The following is a 16,927-nucleotide window of genomic DNA, read 5'->3' on the forward strand; positions in this document are numbered from 1 at the left end:
GGTTTGGGGGCAAGTGTTGTTCAGTTGGCAGGCTTTGCAATTTGTTGTGACATCGCTGGCCAGTTCAGCTATGCACCTGATTCTGAACTTGGCGTGCCTGATTAAGTCTATCATTCGCCGGGCACCCAGGTGAGTTGTGCGGTGGATGTGTTCCAACACCTGCCATCCTAATTTCTCTGGCAGAATGGTTTGGTCATTTATATCAGTCCACCACCCATTTTTAACCTGTTTTAGGGGAAGCGTGTCCATCCATTCGCGATCCTGTTCGGTATAGTCGGGAAAACATGGCAAATTTCGCGGGCCAGGATCGGGGAGCTGGAGCGCGAGGAGCTGACTGGGAGCTTTTGCTATGCTCCTTGCGGTTTGGTCGGCTAAGAAGTTGCCTCGAGCAATTGGCGTAGTTGGTTTCTGATGCCCAGGGCAATGTACGATAGCCAATTTCTTTGGTTTCCACAAAGCAGTTAATAGAGCTAGGATCTCTTGCTTGTTTTTTATTTCTTTGCCTTCGGCTGTTAATAGTCCCCTCTCTCTGTAGATGGCCCCATGTATGTGCGCAGTAGCAAAAGCATAGCGGCTATCCGTGTATACTGTTAGTTTTTTCTCTGCCCCTAGGGTGAGGGCCTGTGTGAGTGCTATCAGTTCAGCTCTTTGGGCCGATGTCCCTGGAGGCAAGGGTTCCGCCCAGATTACCTCAGTCTCTGACGTTACAGCCGCTCCTGCATACCGCTGGCCTTGGTGGACGTAGCTGCTGCCATCAGTGAACCAGATGAGTTCTGTGTCGGGGAGCGGACGATCTTGCAGGTCCTCTCGCACCCCGTGCACCTGAGCCAGTATCTCAGTGCACTCATGGGACGGGGCGTCCAAGTCTGGATTTGGCAGCAGTGAAGCAGGGTTTAAAGAGGTTGGGGGCAGAAAAGTTATTCTGAGGGGGTTTAACAGCAGTCCTTGATAGTGGGTGAGCCGGGTGTTACTCATCCATCGGTCCGGCGGCTGCCGGAGGACGCCTTCAATGGCATGCGGGGTTATAACGCGCAACTCTTGCCCCATGATAAGTTTATCAGCGTCTCGGACCATTAGGGCGGTCGCCGCGATTATCCGCAGGCAGGGTGGCCAGCCAGCAGCCACTGAATCTAATTTTTTTGACAAATAGGCAACTGGCCTCTGCCAGGGGCCTAGGTACTGTGTTAACACGGCTTTTGCAACACCCTTACTTTCATCCACGTATAAGTGGAAGGGCTTGGAGACATCAGGGAGCCCCAGCGCGGGAGCTGATAACAAGGCAGTTTTGATTTGTTGAAAGGCCAGCTCAGCCTCTTCCGTCCAATTGAAGGGCTGCCGTTCCTTTGTTGCCTGGTATAGGGGCTTGGCTAACTCAGCAAATCCGGGTATCCATAACCTACAGAACCCTGCCGACCCCAGGAATTCTCTCACTTGCCGTGTCGACTGGGGTCTAGGGATGCGTAGGACTGTCTCTTTTCGGGCTTTGGTTAGCCAGCGTTGCCCCCCTTTTAATAGGTACCCCAGATAAGTTACCTCCGACTTGCAGATCTGAGCCTTTGTTGCTGAGGCTCGGTAGCCTAGCTCCCCCAGAGTCTTCAAGAGGTCCTCAGTCCCTTGAACACAAGTTTCCGGGGATCTGGCCGCTATTAAGAGATCATCAACATATTGCAAAAGAGTTATTTCAGGGTGTTGCTGCCGGTACTCACCCAGATCTTCATGAAGGGCTTCATCGAACAGGGTTGGCGAGTTCTTGAACCCTTGTGGCAGCCTGGTCCATGTTAGCTGACCGTTGATGCCCCTCTCAGGATCCGTCCATTGAAATGCAAAGAGTTCTTGACTTTTGGGAGCCAGAGGAAGGCTGAAGAAAGCATCTTTTAGATCAAGAACGGTATACCACTGTTTTTCGGGATGTAAAGCACTCAGAAGGGTATATGGGTTGGGCACAGTGGGATGTATGTCCATGACCCTTTTATTAACTTCTCTTAAATCCTGTACTGGCCTGTAGTCCATACTGTTGGGTTTACGAACAGGTAACAGTGGAGTATTCCAGGATGAGTGGCAAGCCCGTAGGACTCCCTGGTCTAGGAGTTGGCGGATATGGGGCGTAATTCCTTCTCTTGCCTCCAGGGGCATAGGATATTGCCGAACCCGAACCGGGTCTGTCCCTGGCTTAACTTCCACAAATATGGCAGGTCGATGTTTAGCTAGCCCTAAGCCCCCAGTTTCTGCCCATGCTTCAGGGAAACGCTGGAGCCAAGAGTCAATTTCCTGATCGGGGGGCTTTTGCTCTTGATGGAGTCTGTACTCATCTTCTAAGGTGACAGTCAGGATAGATATTGGCCTGTTTTGGGAATCAGTTATCTTGGGCCCTTCTGGCTCAAAGTGGATTTGGGCCCCCATTTTTGTCAGCAAGTCCCTCCCTAGTAGAGGGCAGGGGCTCTCTGGGATGACTAGGAAGGAATGGGAGACTTTTCCCATTCCTAAGTCTACAGTCCTCTGGGTTGTCCAGGGGTATTTTTTGATGCCTGTGGCCCCATGCACCCAGGATGTTTTCTTAGACATTTTTCCAATTGGTTTGGTTAGGACTGAGCGTTCTGCCCCAGTATCGACCAAGAAGCGAACTGGGGACCCCTCCACTTGCAAAGTTACCCTGGGTTCGGGGAGGGGGTCCGAACCCCGTTCCCCCTAGTCAGAGTCCTGGGTAACGAGTACGGAGGTAGGGTTAGCTGGTCTCCGTTTCTTTGGGCAGTCTTTAATCCAGTGACCACGTTCCTTGCAATAAGCACACTGATCCTTTTCTAATCCTTGCCTAGAGCCTTGCTTTCTGCTTTGGCCATTCCCTGCCTGGGGGAAAGCTGCTACTAAGACTTTGGTCATTTCTTTGGTTGCCTTGAACTGTTTTTCTTCTGGAGTACCCCTATTATTATAAACTCGCTGGGCCATCTGAAGGAGGTCCTGAATCTGCTTTCCCTCTAAACCTTCTAATTTCTGGAGTTTTCTTTTAATATCTGGCGCTGCCTGGTTTACAAAGGACATTACTACCGCTGCCTGATTTTCCGGTGCTTCCGGGTCCATAGGGGTAAACTGTCTGAAGGCTTCCATTAACCTCTCTAAATACACAGTGGGGCTTTCTGTCTTACCTTGTAACACAGAATATACTTTAGCCAAATTGGTGGGCTTGCGAGCTGCAGCCTGGAGACCCGCCATTAGAGTCTGGCGATAAATGAGCAGTCGTCCCCTACCTTCTGCCGTGTTGTAGTCCCATCTGGGCCGGGTCAAAGGAAAAGCCGCGTTAATGAGGTCAGGATTTGCAGTTGGCTGGCCGTCATCTCCTGGAACCAACTTTCTGGCCTCAACTTGGATTCTTTCCCGCTCCTCCATTGTGAACAGGATTCGGAGGAGCTATTGACAGTCATCCCAGGTTGGCTGGTGAGTAAACATGACACTGTCTAACAATGAGGTTAGATCTTTGGGATTATCTGAGAACCGAGCATTTTGGGACTTCCAATTGTATAAATCACTAGTGGAAAAAGGCCAATACATGAGACGGGAGAGCCCGGTATCATCGAGCGATCCTATTTCTCTGAGAGGCAGGGCTACAGTGGAGTCAGGGAGTCGGGAAGCTTGGTCCCGCTGTACACGGCCTCGCGTTAGGCCAGCCGGCCCCCCCGGGTTACTTTCGCTCTCGGCTGCTTCTGCTTCTCGGTTTCCCTCTACGGAAGCACCACCCTGGGGGACTGGGTCCTGCGGGATAAGGTGCGGATATGGTGGGGGAAGTGTGGGTTCTAACGTTAGGGGGTCTTGGCTGTCTGGCAGCACAGGGGCCGAGGGAGCAGAGGGAGTCCTTTGTCTTGTAGGTCGCGTTACTAGGACCTTGTAGGGCTCAGGGATGAATGGAGTTACCCAGGGCGGTGGGTTTTCCACAAGATCCTGCCACACTAGAATATAAGGAATTTGATCAGGATGTCCCGACTGCCCTGGCAAGAAAATCTTAGTTTTTACCTTAGTAATAATAGAGAGACAGAAAGTTCCTTCGGAGGGCCACCCTACGCCGAAAGAGGGCCACTCTGAACGGCAGAAAGTAACTAGCTTTCCCTTCTTTAGTTCTACGCTTAAGTTATGCCCCCGAGCCTTCACATTTTTGAAATTAGTAACAAGGAGTGAGAGCGGCGTGCTCTGGTTGTTGCCCATCTTTGGACTGCTCCTACAAAGAGAAGGAGGGACGAAAATGAGTGTGAAGCAGAGGGGAGTATCCGACAGGTCCAGTCCTGGAAGGGGAAGAAAAGGTTTTATGTTTCGTTTTGGACTTACACTTAACACTTAACAATAACAGACAGACAGTGATAAACGATGAGCATTCGTGAGCGTGCGTCGGACTTCCGACCTGAGTCAGACGGGGCAACCAAGGATGGAGGCCCCCAGATGGGCACTGGGGGACGTCTCCCACCAGTCCCGAGTGGCTGTCTTTTAGCGCGTCCGCCAAGACCGTGCCACTTACAGAACAGACCAATACAGATTACAGATTATGGATTTCGCGAAATTTCAGGGAGACAGACAGAGACAAAGACAGAGACAGTGACAAAGCCGGCTTACCTACAGATTAAGATCCATTGACTTGGGGGTCTGGTGGGCTTGGGGGAAATCCCGGACGAGCCCCCATTTGTAATGCCCAGGCCGTTTATTCCCCAAAGAAGACCACCAGAGTCCAGAGTCAAAGCTAAGCAGCAAGGATCTTTATTACAGGTTCGAACCTGGAACTCTCCCTCACTCTCGAAACGAGACGGGCAGGAGAGCTCCCCCACTGAGCTCCGAGCAGTGTTATATAGTCTAAAAAAAGTGGGCATAGAATTATTATACAAATCAGATGTATGATTGGCTAGTGTTTGAACAAGGCGATTTGGCTAACTATGATTGGTTCCCGCCATTTCTGATATTTCGGTTCAACCTTTGAGGTGGGAGAGCAGGTTTATGGCAGCAATAGTTTATCTTACTTAAAACACATCTTGTGACCTTGCCTCAGAACTTACAAAATTTCTGGTACGTGCAGAAAAACAGGTACTCACGAAATCTCTGGTATGTGCAAAACAAAATCTCTGGTATGTGCAAAACAAAATCTCTGGTACGTGCAGAAAAACAGGTACTCACAGAACTTACGAAATCTCTGGTATGTGCAAAGATTAGAGAGCAGAACAAAAGGGTGTAGCGGGGGGGCGGGTACTCAACTATCTTTGTGTCCTTTCACACCCACGTGTGGAATATGATTTCCACCTGTAGATAAACACTGTGGGATTTCTCAGATTTTATTATCCCAGCTTTATGCCCTAGCAATGTTTCTCCAACACGAATCACAGCCTTCTGAAGCCTTACTCCACTTTTACTTTCTCTCAATTTCGACTTTTGTTTTTCCCCTTGGAACTCGGAAATCAATCAAGTAAGAATCTGCTTTAGGGTCAAGTGCGGTTGCTCTCGCCTGTAATCCCAGCACTTTGGGAGGCCAAGGCAGGTGAATCACCTGAGGTCAGGAGTTCAAGACCAGCCTGGCCAAAATGGTGAAACCCCATTTCTACTAAAAATACACAAATTAGCTGGGCATGGTTGTGCTTGCCTGTAATCCCAGCTACTCAGGAGGCTGAAGCAGGAGAATTGCTTGAACCCAGGAGGCAATTATAGTGAGCTGAGATCCTAACACTGCACTCCAGCCAGGGCGACAGACCAAGACTCTATCACAAAAAAAAAAAAAAAAAAAAAAAAAATCTGTTTCAGGATGAGGATAATCAATTCAGGAATTTATTTCACTTGGAGGGTCAACACTCCCATCCTGCTGATCTAGCCCTTAAAATCCCCTGCATCAGAAATTCGCAGCAGTACCCTGCGTCATGGTGTTTCTGTCCCGTGTATACAGTCACAATCCTCTAGGATGCTCAGAAAATACAAAATGACTTAGGGCTGAGAGAAATTTAGCAGCTCAATCTGATATTTTACTAAGGTGGTGTCTAACATTCTTGCAATCATGGTTTATATTAGTCTTTGTTAGTTGCAATATCTCTGATTATCATGATACATATTTGCTGAGAAATATTGATGTCCATGTGCATATTCATACATAGATATGTAGGTATATAGATGGATATGTTTATATGAACGCATGTGTTTGAGACGGGGGAAAACATGCATGTATTATTTCCCTGATAAAAATATAAAAATAATTAAATATATTTTATGTACAAATGATAATTATGTGTCATAAACAAAAAATTAACTGACCCATTTGTACATGAAGTTCAGGAAAAATAAAAAGGGTAACTTTGTATTAATTGTGACATTGTGCTTACAGATATACATAAATTTCCTTATTTAACCCTTATAATAACCCTGCTGATTATAGTTTATTTACCAGTTTAATAAATGATCAACAGAGTTTGAAAAACATGACAAAATTACAAAACATGATAAAATTACAAAACTAGAGAATGACACAGCAATACTTTTAATTATATTCTGCCTTGTCACTGCCTCTTCTTGCTTTTTTACAAAATTACTCCCCTAACCAAGGTTCTCTATGATTCTGGGGACTCCAGGGTCTAGACCCCAGGTCCCAAACTTCACTGTGTCTATTTTTACTGCCACATTTTAAGGCACATTTACAGACTTCAACAAGCACTTTTCAATATCAACTTTTTTCTTATTCCTTGGACTATTTCCTACATCTGTTCATCAAGACTCCAGTAACATATGACTCCATCTGCCTGTCCCTTCCATGAATGTACCTGACAGTGCATGTATTATGTAGTCTATAATTTAAGCAGAACAGATATTCCTTCAAAACAATAAGGTATTAGAGAATGCCTACAAAGCTTCAGTGAAACCAGCTGTAACCCTTACTATTATTACCATGTAAACTCTTCCTCGAATATCAAAATAAGATTTGGACTTTAGAGAATATTTGTGTGTGATTATAACCCAAACATGAACTAAAAGTAATTTAAATGGTCATATACAGACTGTGCCAGGGACAAAAAAGGACAAATATTATAAGAAAATGAAAGCACACTTATTTCCTAATGGACCCTTGTGTGGAATCTATAAAAACTATTTCAAGATATAGAGATTAAATATATTTCAAAACACATACATACACAAGCAATCTTTAGGATAAATTTTTTTAAACTTATGTTATGGGTCTAAAATTTTCATTAATTCATGGAAAAAATGTATTGACAAACTTCTCACCAGAGCAGGAATAACAACTTACGTATTTGGTGACTTCAAGATGAGAGCCTGCACAGTTTAGTATCTCCCTCCAGATCTCTCTCTCTCTCTCTCTCTCTCCTTTTTTGTTTTTTGGCAGAGTTTTGCTTTTGTTGCCCAGGCTGGAGTGCAATGGTGAAATCTCAGCTCACTGCAACCTCCACCTCCCAGGTTCAAGCTATTCTCCTGCCTCAGCCTTCCAAGTAGCTGGGATGACAGGCATGCGCCACCACGCTTGGCTAATTTTGTATTTTCAGTCGAGATGGGGTTTCTCCATTTTGGTCAGGCTGGTCTGGAACTCCTGACCTCAGGTGATCCACCCACCTCAGCCTCTCAAAGTGCTGGGATTACAGGCATGAGCCACAGCGCCCGGCCCAGATCTTTTAAAAAGTCACGAGGAAGGAGCCATTCTGCATCCTCAATATTCCCTTAATATTTTAAGGACACTCATAACAACTAAGAGGCTGACTTGTGACTTCCTAGCCCTTTCAGGGCTATTTAGACACATCTTAGTGAAGTATTAGGAATGCAGTATTAGGTCTCAAGTTCCTGGACACCAAAACCATGTGCTCCAACAGATCTTCAGTAAAAATAGCTGATGTCTATATTCTTTTGCCTGTCCTTTCCCTTCCTTTTAATTCAGAACTGCGGTCTTGAAAATTGCTATTATTTAGTAGATTCTCTCAATTCTCAACACCAGCACTATACAGTGTTGAGTAACATCTCAGGTGCTAGGGAAACAGCAGCTGACATTCTAGCAATGTACAAATAGAAAAGCAAAGATCACCACAGAGTAAAAGAGAATAGATTTTTTAAAAGTATGAAACCAAAACGAATATATATCAGATTACACTATAAATGGAAAATCCTATTATCTTGACTGGATGCAAGTCAAAACCTCTCATGGCTTCCAACATCCAATATATTCAAAGCAGTTCAGGAATGGTGAAAGTGGAATGGAATTTAAAATTATTCTAAGGTTGCATGTGTGAAAGCACCATGCCCTGAAACAAAATATTTATTTTTAAAGTGCATAATGAACACTGCATACAAAGTTTGTGTAACAAGAGAGAGAAAAAAATCTCACATTTTTAAAAAAGGAATATGCAACATATTTACATATGATAAAATAAAATTAAACTAAAATGACGGCAATGAAAGACACAATCTGACTTCTGAAAATCAAGGGAGAAATCTCTTTTAAATAAACTTGGCACAATTTTTAAAGTAAGTTATGAAAAATAATAATACCTGAATATAGTATGTAAAAGTACCAACACAATAAAGCTAAAACAATATCCGTGGAAAAATTATTTGCTGTAGATTACTTTTAAAAAATGATCTAAGTACTTTCCTCAAGAAGGTAAATGAATGAAAATTAAAAATTGCCTGAGAAAAATCTGTGAAAGGAAATGAATATAGAGAAGCAGAATATAATTTAACTATAAAGCACACAAATACAATTTAAAAATAAGGCCGCGTGCAGTGGCTCATACCTGTAATCCCAGCACTTTGGGAGGCGGAGGCAGGCGGATCACCTGAGATCGGGAGTTTGAGACCAGCCTGACCAACATGGAGAAACCCCGTCTCTACTAAAAATAGAAAAAAAAAAAAACAAACAGGCGGGCGTGGTGGCATATGCCTGTAATCCCAGCTACTAGGGAAGCTTAGGCAGGAGAATCACTTGAACCTGGGAGGCGGAGGTTGCAGTGAGCTGAGATCATGCCATTGCGCTCCAGCCTGGGCAACAAGAGCAAAACTCTGTCTCAAAGAAATAAAAAATAAAAATAAAATAAAAATAAGTGGCAGCCAACATGCCCCACATGATTTTCTGTGATGAAAGAAATTCTCTGTATCTACATTGTCCAATGCAGTAACTACCACACATATGTAGTTACAGAATTTCTAGTTTGGCCACAAATTTGGCTATTACTACTAAGGATATGCCATTTAGTTATGTAATTATAATTAATTTGCAGTTTATAGCCACATGTGACTAGTAGTTACTCTATTGGTCAATGCAGATCTAGAATCTTGGAGAAGGCAGTTAAAATAATGAGATATGGTCAAAACAAAAATGGAAAAGGCACACAAATAGTGAACACAGAATATGAGAATGTGAAGGAACAATTCACACAGTAAAGTTTAATAATGAGATGCTGCCTTGATGGGACACATGTCTGATGATATTCAAGGCTTGTCTTGTTAAAGGTAGAAGAGCAGGAGCAGGGCAGGAGAAGACTCTTCCCCTACCCACTAGAAATGTCAGGTGATGGCCTGTTAATGATCACTTTGCCTCTCTAAAAATGATAATTAGGTAGCACCAGAGAGAGGCCATTTCATGGTGGTTTACATCAGTTAACATCAAAAATGTTAATTAAATGCAGACCCCAGGAAGAAGCAACTTCTTGGGCATTTATGTTAAGAGACAAAAATGGCAAAGCATAATCTTCCGGAGACACACTGCACTGGAAAAGGAAAGAAAACTTCAGATGGACATGCATATAACTCCCTAAACGCACCGTGCATGCTCAATTCCAAAGGGTAAGGAAAGCACTGTGCATGCCAGAAACTCTCCCTAAAGGAAGAATCATGGGAAAGAGGCAAGCCCATCCCAGGATCAAGCTTAAAGGCCCTTCTCTTTTCTCTCTTGGACCTTCAGGCATCCACTCGGGTCTCTTCCAAGAGAATTTTCCTTTCCTTTCTGTTCTAAAGCCTTTTTAAATAAACTTCCACTCCTGCTCTGAAACTTAGTCTCTTTTTCCGCTGTATGCCCCTCAGTCGAATTCTTTCTTCAGAGGAGGCAAGGACTGAAGTTGCTTATGGACCCATGCAGATATGCTGCCAGTAACTCGAATCTCTTCTACTGGTAACAGTATCATTGTAAGGGAATGAGACCAGTTCACATCTCAGTGCTTGGAGAACTCACCAAAAATAAAAAATTGGAGGATGCTGTGAACTTATCTACCTTCCAAGACAAGTCCCACAAGCAAGCAGCAAGACTCTCTCCCCCCAAGGTCTTAATCTCTTCTGATGCTCCTTCTCTGGGAAAACGCATCCTCTGATTGGCTTCCCCTTATATAGGAAAAAACAATTAATAAACCTAATCAGCACTACATTCCAAGAGACATGCCCTGATTGCACAGATACTGAACCTAATCAAAACTTCCCACACCCAGTTCAATTTGATTGGATTTTTGAGACAACTACTAAAAACCCCACATCAACTTGGAAACCAAAGAGTTAAGGCTATTTTGAAGGAAAAATAGGAAGATTCATTCCTTTTTTCATTCATAAGAACTTTTTTTTTTTTTTTTGAGATGGAGTTTTGCTCTGTCGCCCAGGCTAGAGCGCAGTGGTGCGATCTCGGCTCTCTGCAAGCTCTGCCTCCCGGGTTCACGCCATTTTCCTGCCTCAGCCTCCCGAGTAGCTGGGACTACAGGCGCCCAACACCACGTCCGGCTATTTTTTTGTATTTTTTTTAGTAGAGATGGGGTTTCACCCGCGTTAGCCGGGGTGGTCAAGAACTCCTGACCTCGTGATCCGCCTACCTTGGACTCCCAAAGTCCTCAGATTACAGGCGTGGGCCACCACATCCGGCCTCATAAGTACTTTTGAGTGTGTTATATGTACTAGAAGGCATTCGCAGTCATGGGGTACAGCAAGAAACCAGACAAACTGGTGTCTTATGGAGACTCTATATTCTAAAATTATTTGGAAGTAAACTCGACTTGAAAACAAATGGAAAGTGAATAGATATAAAAAGTTTCAATATTCATGATGATATAAATAAAATATATTGAAGAAATGAAGTCAGGAAGTGTTAGGGGTCATATAGTACTTTTAAGGCCATTGGTATCCTCTGAAATTCAAGCAGGCTTAAGACATTTGCATAACTAAAAGGAAAGAAGATGCTAATAGAAGACAATGAAGAAAGAGCCTGAAAGGCATTTCAGAGTCCTTGGCTGGTGGCAGCCCCTCCCTTCAAAGGTCTGGAGGCCTATAAGGGAAGATTGGTTTTGTGGGCTGGGCCTAGGGCTCCACCACCCAGGGCAAGCGCAGGACAGTGCTCACAGCATTCTACCTCCCAACCACTCCAGCTCCAGCTATGGCTAAAAAGGCCCCAGACACAGTTTGGGTCACTGCTTTGAGGGTGCAAGCCATAAGCCTTGGCAATTTCCATGGGATATTAAACCTGCAGTTGCACAAAGTACAGGAGTGCGCTGATGATAAAGACATACCCGAGACTGAGCAATTTACAAAAGAAAGAAGTTTCATTGGACTTACAGTTCCACATGGCTGGGGGGAGGCAGAAGGCAAAAGGCATGTCTTACACCACAGCAGGCAAGTGAGAGAATGAGAGCCAAGCAAAACTGGTTTCGCCTTATCAAACCATCAGAACTCGTAAGACTTATTCACTACCACGAGAACGATATGGGAGAAACTGCCCCCATGATTCAATTATTTCCCACTGGGTCCCCCCACAACATGTGGGAATTGTGGGAGTACAATTTGAGGTGAGATTTGAGGGGGGACACAGAGCCAAACCCTATCAGAAGCCTTCACCTGGATTTCAAAAGATGTATGGAAAAGCCTGTATGTCCAGTAGAAGCCTGCTGGGGTGGAGACCTCATGGCAAATGTCTACTATAGCAGTGCAGAGGGAGAATATGGGGTAGGAGCCCCCACAGAGTCCCCACTGGGGCACTGCCTAGTGGAGCTCTGAGAAGACAGCCACCATCCTCCAGACCCCAGAATGATAGATCCACTGACAGCTTGCACCCTGAGTCTGGAAAAGCTGCAGGCACTCAACACAACCCTTGACAGCAGCCATGGGGATTGACCCTTGTATCCAAAGGAAAATAAATTGTTCTACCATAAAGACATGTGCACTCATATATTTATTATAGCATTATTTGCAATAGCAAAGATGTGAATATTTTCTCTATCATTGGATAGAGAAAATGTAGTATATGTACACCATGGAATACTATGCAACCATTAAAAAAATTATGTCCTTTGCACCAACATGGATGCAGCTAGAGGCCATTATTCTAAAATAATGCAGGAAGAAAAAACCAAATGCCATATGTTCTTAGTTATAAGTAAGAACAAAGCACTGATTACACATGGATGTAAAGATGGGAACAACGGATACTGGGGACTACAAGAAGGGGAAGGGAAGGTGGGGACCAAGACCTGAAAAACATATACACCATGAAATACTATGTTTTCTACCTGGGTTACAAGATCATTCATACTCCAAGCCTCAGCATCACACAATGTGCCAATGTAAAACCCTGCACATGCATTCACTGAATCTAAAATAAAAGTTGAAATTTCTTTTTAAACAGGTGAAGATCTGAATAGTCGTTTCCAAGAAGAAAAGATACAAATGGCCAACAAATATATGACAAAATTCTTACCATCTCTAATTGTCAGGGGGATGCAAATAAAAACCACCATGAAATGTCACCTGACACCTCTTAGAATAGCTGTTATCAAAAAGATGAATAGCAAGTATTAGTGAGGATGTGGATAAAAGATAACCCTTGTATACTCGTGGTGGAAATAAAAACTAATATGGCCATTTTGGATAATAGTATGAAGGTTTCTCAAAAAATTTTTAAATAAAACTACCTGCTGATGAGGCTGTTGAGATATAGGAACACTTTTACACTGTTGGTGGAATGTAAATTAGTTCAACCATTGTGGAAGACAGTATGGTGATTCCTCAAAGACCTAGAACCAGAAAGATCACTTGACCCAGCAAGCTCATTACTGTGTATATACCCAAAGGAATATAAATCATTCTGTTATAAAGATACATGCACACACATATTCAGTGCAGCACTAGTCACAATAGCAAAGACATGGAATCAACCCAAATGTCCATCCATGATAGACTGGATAAAGAAAATGTGGTACGTATACACCATGAAATACTATGCGGTCATAAAAGGGAATGAGATCATGTCCTTTGCAGGGACATAGATGGAGCTGGAAGCTATTATCCTCAGCAAACTAACCTGGGAACAGAAAATCAAACACTACATGTTCTCACTTATAAGTGGAAGCAGAACGATGAGAACTCATGAATACTGAAAGGGGAACAACACACACTGGGGCCTGTTGGGAGGCAGGTGGAGGGAGAGTATCAGGATAAATGGATAATACATATATGCATTGGAATATTATTCAGTGTTACATAATAATGAAACCCTGTCTTTTGTGACAACATGGGTGAACTTCGAGGGCATTACGTTATAAGAAATAGGCCAGCCACAGAATGACAATTACTATATGATTTCACTTGCATTTGAAATCTAAAATAGACAAACTCACAAAAGCAGAGAGGAGAATGGTGGTTACCAGGGGCCGTGGTGCAGGGGAAATGGGTAGATCTGGTTAGAGCACAAAGTTTCAGATATACCATAGAAGTAAGTTCTGGAGGTCTCATTTACAGCATAGTGCTTAGAGCTAAGAATACTGTATTGCACACTTAAAATTTGCTAAAAGGGTGGATTTCGTGTTCTTACCAAAATTTCTTACCAGTAATAATAATAATAATGGGGGGGGGGGACTTTGGACGGTGAAGGATGTGTGTATAATCTTAAGGGTAGTGGTGTTCATGATGTATACTTATCCCCAGACTCACTGAGATGCATACCTTAAACATGGACAGCTTTTTAAATGCAATCATAGCTCAACAAATTGGGTTAAAAAAAAAAGAGGGGGTTGGTTAAAAAATTTAAAAGGAGGGGTAGATGTTCCCTTGTTTTTCTCTCTCTTGGCTATTTTCTTTCCTGGTGCCTGGAATTAAAAAATGATAGGTGGGCATTTAGCAGCCAAACTGGAGCCTCTTCTAAAGCACAGCAGAGCAGACAGCTGGAAGGGGCCTGCGTCCCTAATGAATTTGGCAAGCATCTGTACCAGCCATGATAGGTGTAACTATAGATATAAGTGAGAAAGAAATAAACTTCTGCCTTGTTTAAGCCACTTTGTTCAGACATTAATTTCATATGCATATAGAGAATATATGCTCCTTACGAGTAGGAAAAATGTTTATGCCATATGGTTCGTAATGGGTGTTCAGCGATGTAGGATGATGCTGATTATGATGACAATGGTGACAAACAGCATGAAATAATAAGTAATGAAAAAAAGTGGTTTAATAGTTGTATATGGTTACTTTATTTAAAGATTCTGCTGCTAATATCATTCAATGTATTTGTAGGCCGGTGGGAGTTGTATTAGATGTAGACTAAGAAAGTTTACATTATTTAATGAAAAATACTAGATCAATTTTAAAAAACAGTAAAAATATCATGAGATGGAACTAAGCATCTGTATACCAAAGCAACTCTTCCAGTTGATTTTATGCATATTAATGATTGAGAATCCCCTGATCTAGATCCAACAGATCTCAATATTTATAGGTGCTATCAAGGAAGCTCCTAAAGAAGACAATTTTCCTGACTATATCCATACCTCCAGTTAGTAATAGATCTAGAGATCTAGAACCCAAATCCAGACCTCCTGCTTCCATGTGCAGTGGTCTTTCGCTGTTCTGTTTTGTTCCACTTGGTGAAGAGGATTTGAGAATAAATGGCCGCATGATTCAACTCCCTCCTCTGCTCTGAGGAATATAGCCTTGTCCTAGCAAGCAAGAAACTCATACAGTAGTGGAAGAGGCAAATATACATTCACTAATCTAACATACAAGGCAGTAAGCACTGTAACATCAACAAAGCACTTTGGGGTTTCAGACCAGGAGCAAGTGGGGTGATTAATTCTTAGCAGGGCTAGTAAAGTCTGGGAAGTGTTCTCTAAAAAAACGTCTGGTCATTAACGAAAGCAACTGGTTTCTCAACACAGTCTAAATTATTGTAACAATATAAATGGTTGTTTGTTCATAAACTTTCATCTTTTGCCAAAATGTTTGTAGCTTATGTTCCCATTTAACAAGGTTTTCTGGCCAAAACTGTGCACCCACATCAGTCCTCCCATCAAAGCAATTGTGCATGCATAGAACACCTCTATCTATGAATATCCCTAATGACGTACAGAAAGGCTCTTCTTATCCAAACAGAGACATTCCACTGGTGCTAGAGAGCCACGGACGGAAGTTTTCTCTGCCTCCTGGAAATGAAGCCAAACTTTCTTCTTTCTTCAGCCATGAGGATTCCTGTCCTCCTCTTCACCATTTTCTTCTTTATGAGCCAAGTTCTACCAGGTAACAAAATAAACTTGGTAAGAAAGGAGCACCTAACACCTTACAGGGATTCAGAGCAATCACCATCATCTATGACCAGATAGGGGATCTCATAGGAAATCTGGAAGACACACCAGTCTCCGGCTCCCTGGTTAGGCCCAGTTCTGTCCAACCCACCTGTACAGGCCCCGCACACCCAGTGCCCACCAGGTCCTGTCAGCCAGGAGGACCCGTGCTCATCCCCTGAAGTATCCGTGGGAGCCTGCATCCCACAGGGACCCACATCTCGGGGCCAACCTCCATGGGGGCCTCTTGGTTGTGGTGGGGGGGGAGGTAATTGACCTCCAGCCCTCCCATCCTGACCACTGTATTTGTGGGAATCATTCAGTCCTGGGAGCTTCCTGGGGGCCCCAGAAGGAAGAGAACAGGGTGGTCATGGCAACCTCAGCCCCAGCCTCTGGGCCCAAGTGCAACAGAAAGTAGAGAACAGGGTGGTCATGGCAGCCTCAGCCCCAGGCTCTGGGCCAGAAGTTGATAACGACCAATTGAGAGCAACCACTGAATTCGATCCTCTTACAGATACACGAGAAGTTGGCGAAGAACTGGATTTCGACCATTCTATGGTCATCCAGCATTTGAAGCCAATTGGAAAGCTAAAAAATCTTGATAAGTGGGTGCCTCGTGAGCTGACCAAATATTTTAAAAATCATCCTTTTGAAGTGTCATCTTCTCTTGTTCTATGAAACAACAATGAACCATTTCTTGATCAGATTGTGACATGCCACAAAAAGTGGATTTCATACAACAGCCAGCTCACTGGTTGGACTGAGAAGAAGCTCCAAACCACTTCCCAAAGTCAAACTTGTACCAAAAAAAGGTCATGGTCACTGTTTGGTGGTCAGCTGCCGGTCTTCTGATCCACTACACTTTTTGAATCCTGGTGAAATCATTACATCTGAGAAGTATGCTAAGTTAATCGATGAGATGCATGGAACACTGCAGCACCTGGAGCTGGCACTGGTCAACATGAAGGGCCCAGTTCTCCAAAACGCATGACCACATGTCATACAACCAGGGCTTCAAAAGTTGAATAAACTGAGCTATGAAGTTTTGCCTCATCTGCCATATTCATCTGACCTCTCACCAACCAACTACCACTTCTTTAAGTACCTTGACAACTTTTTGCAGGGAAAACACACATCCAGTAGGATGCAGAAAATGCTTTCCAAGTGTTCATCCAACCCTGAAAGCAGGGAATAAACAAGTTTATTTCTCATTGGCAAAAATGTGTTCAATGTAATGATTTCTTTTTTTTTTTTTTAAGACCTAGTCTCACTCTGTCGCCCAGGCCAGAGTGCAAAGGTGCAATCTTGGCTCACTGCAACCTCTGCCTCCTGGGTTCAAGAGATTCTCCTGCCTCAGCCTCTTGAGTAGCTGGGATTACAGGCACTTGCCACCACATTGG

Source organism: Chlorocebus sabaeus, unplaced genomic scaffold (assembly GCF_047675955.1).
Source record: "Chlorocebus sabaeus isolate Y175 unplaced genomic scaffold, mChlSab1.0.hap1 unalloc_scaffold_240, whole genome shotgun sequence".
In the NCBI taxonomy this organism is placed as follows: Eukaryota; Metazoa; Chordata; class Mammalia; order Primates; family Cercopithecidae; genus Chlorocebus; species Chlorocebus sabaeus.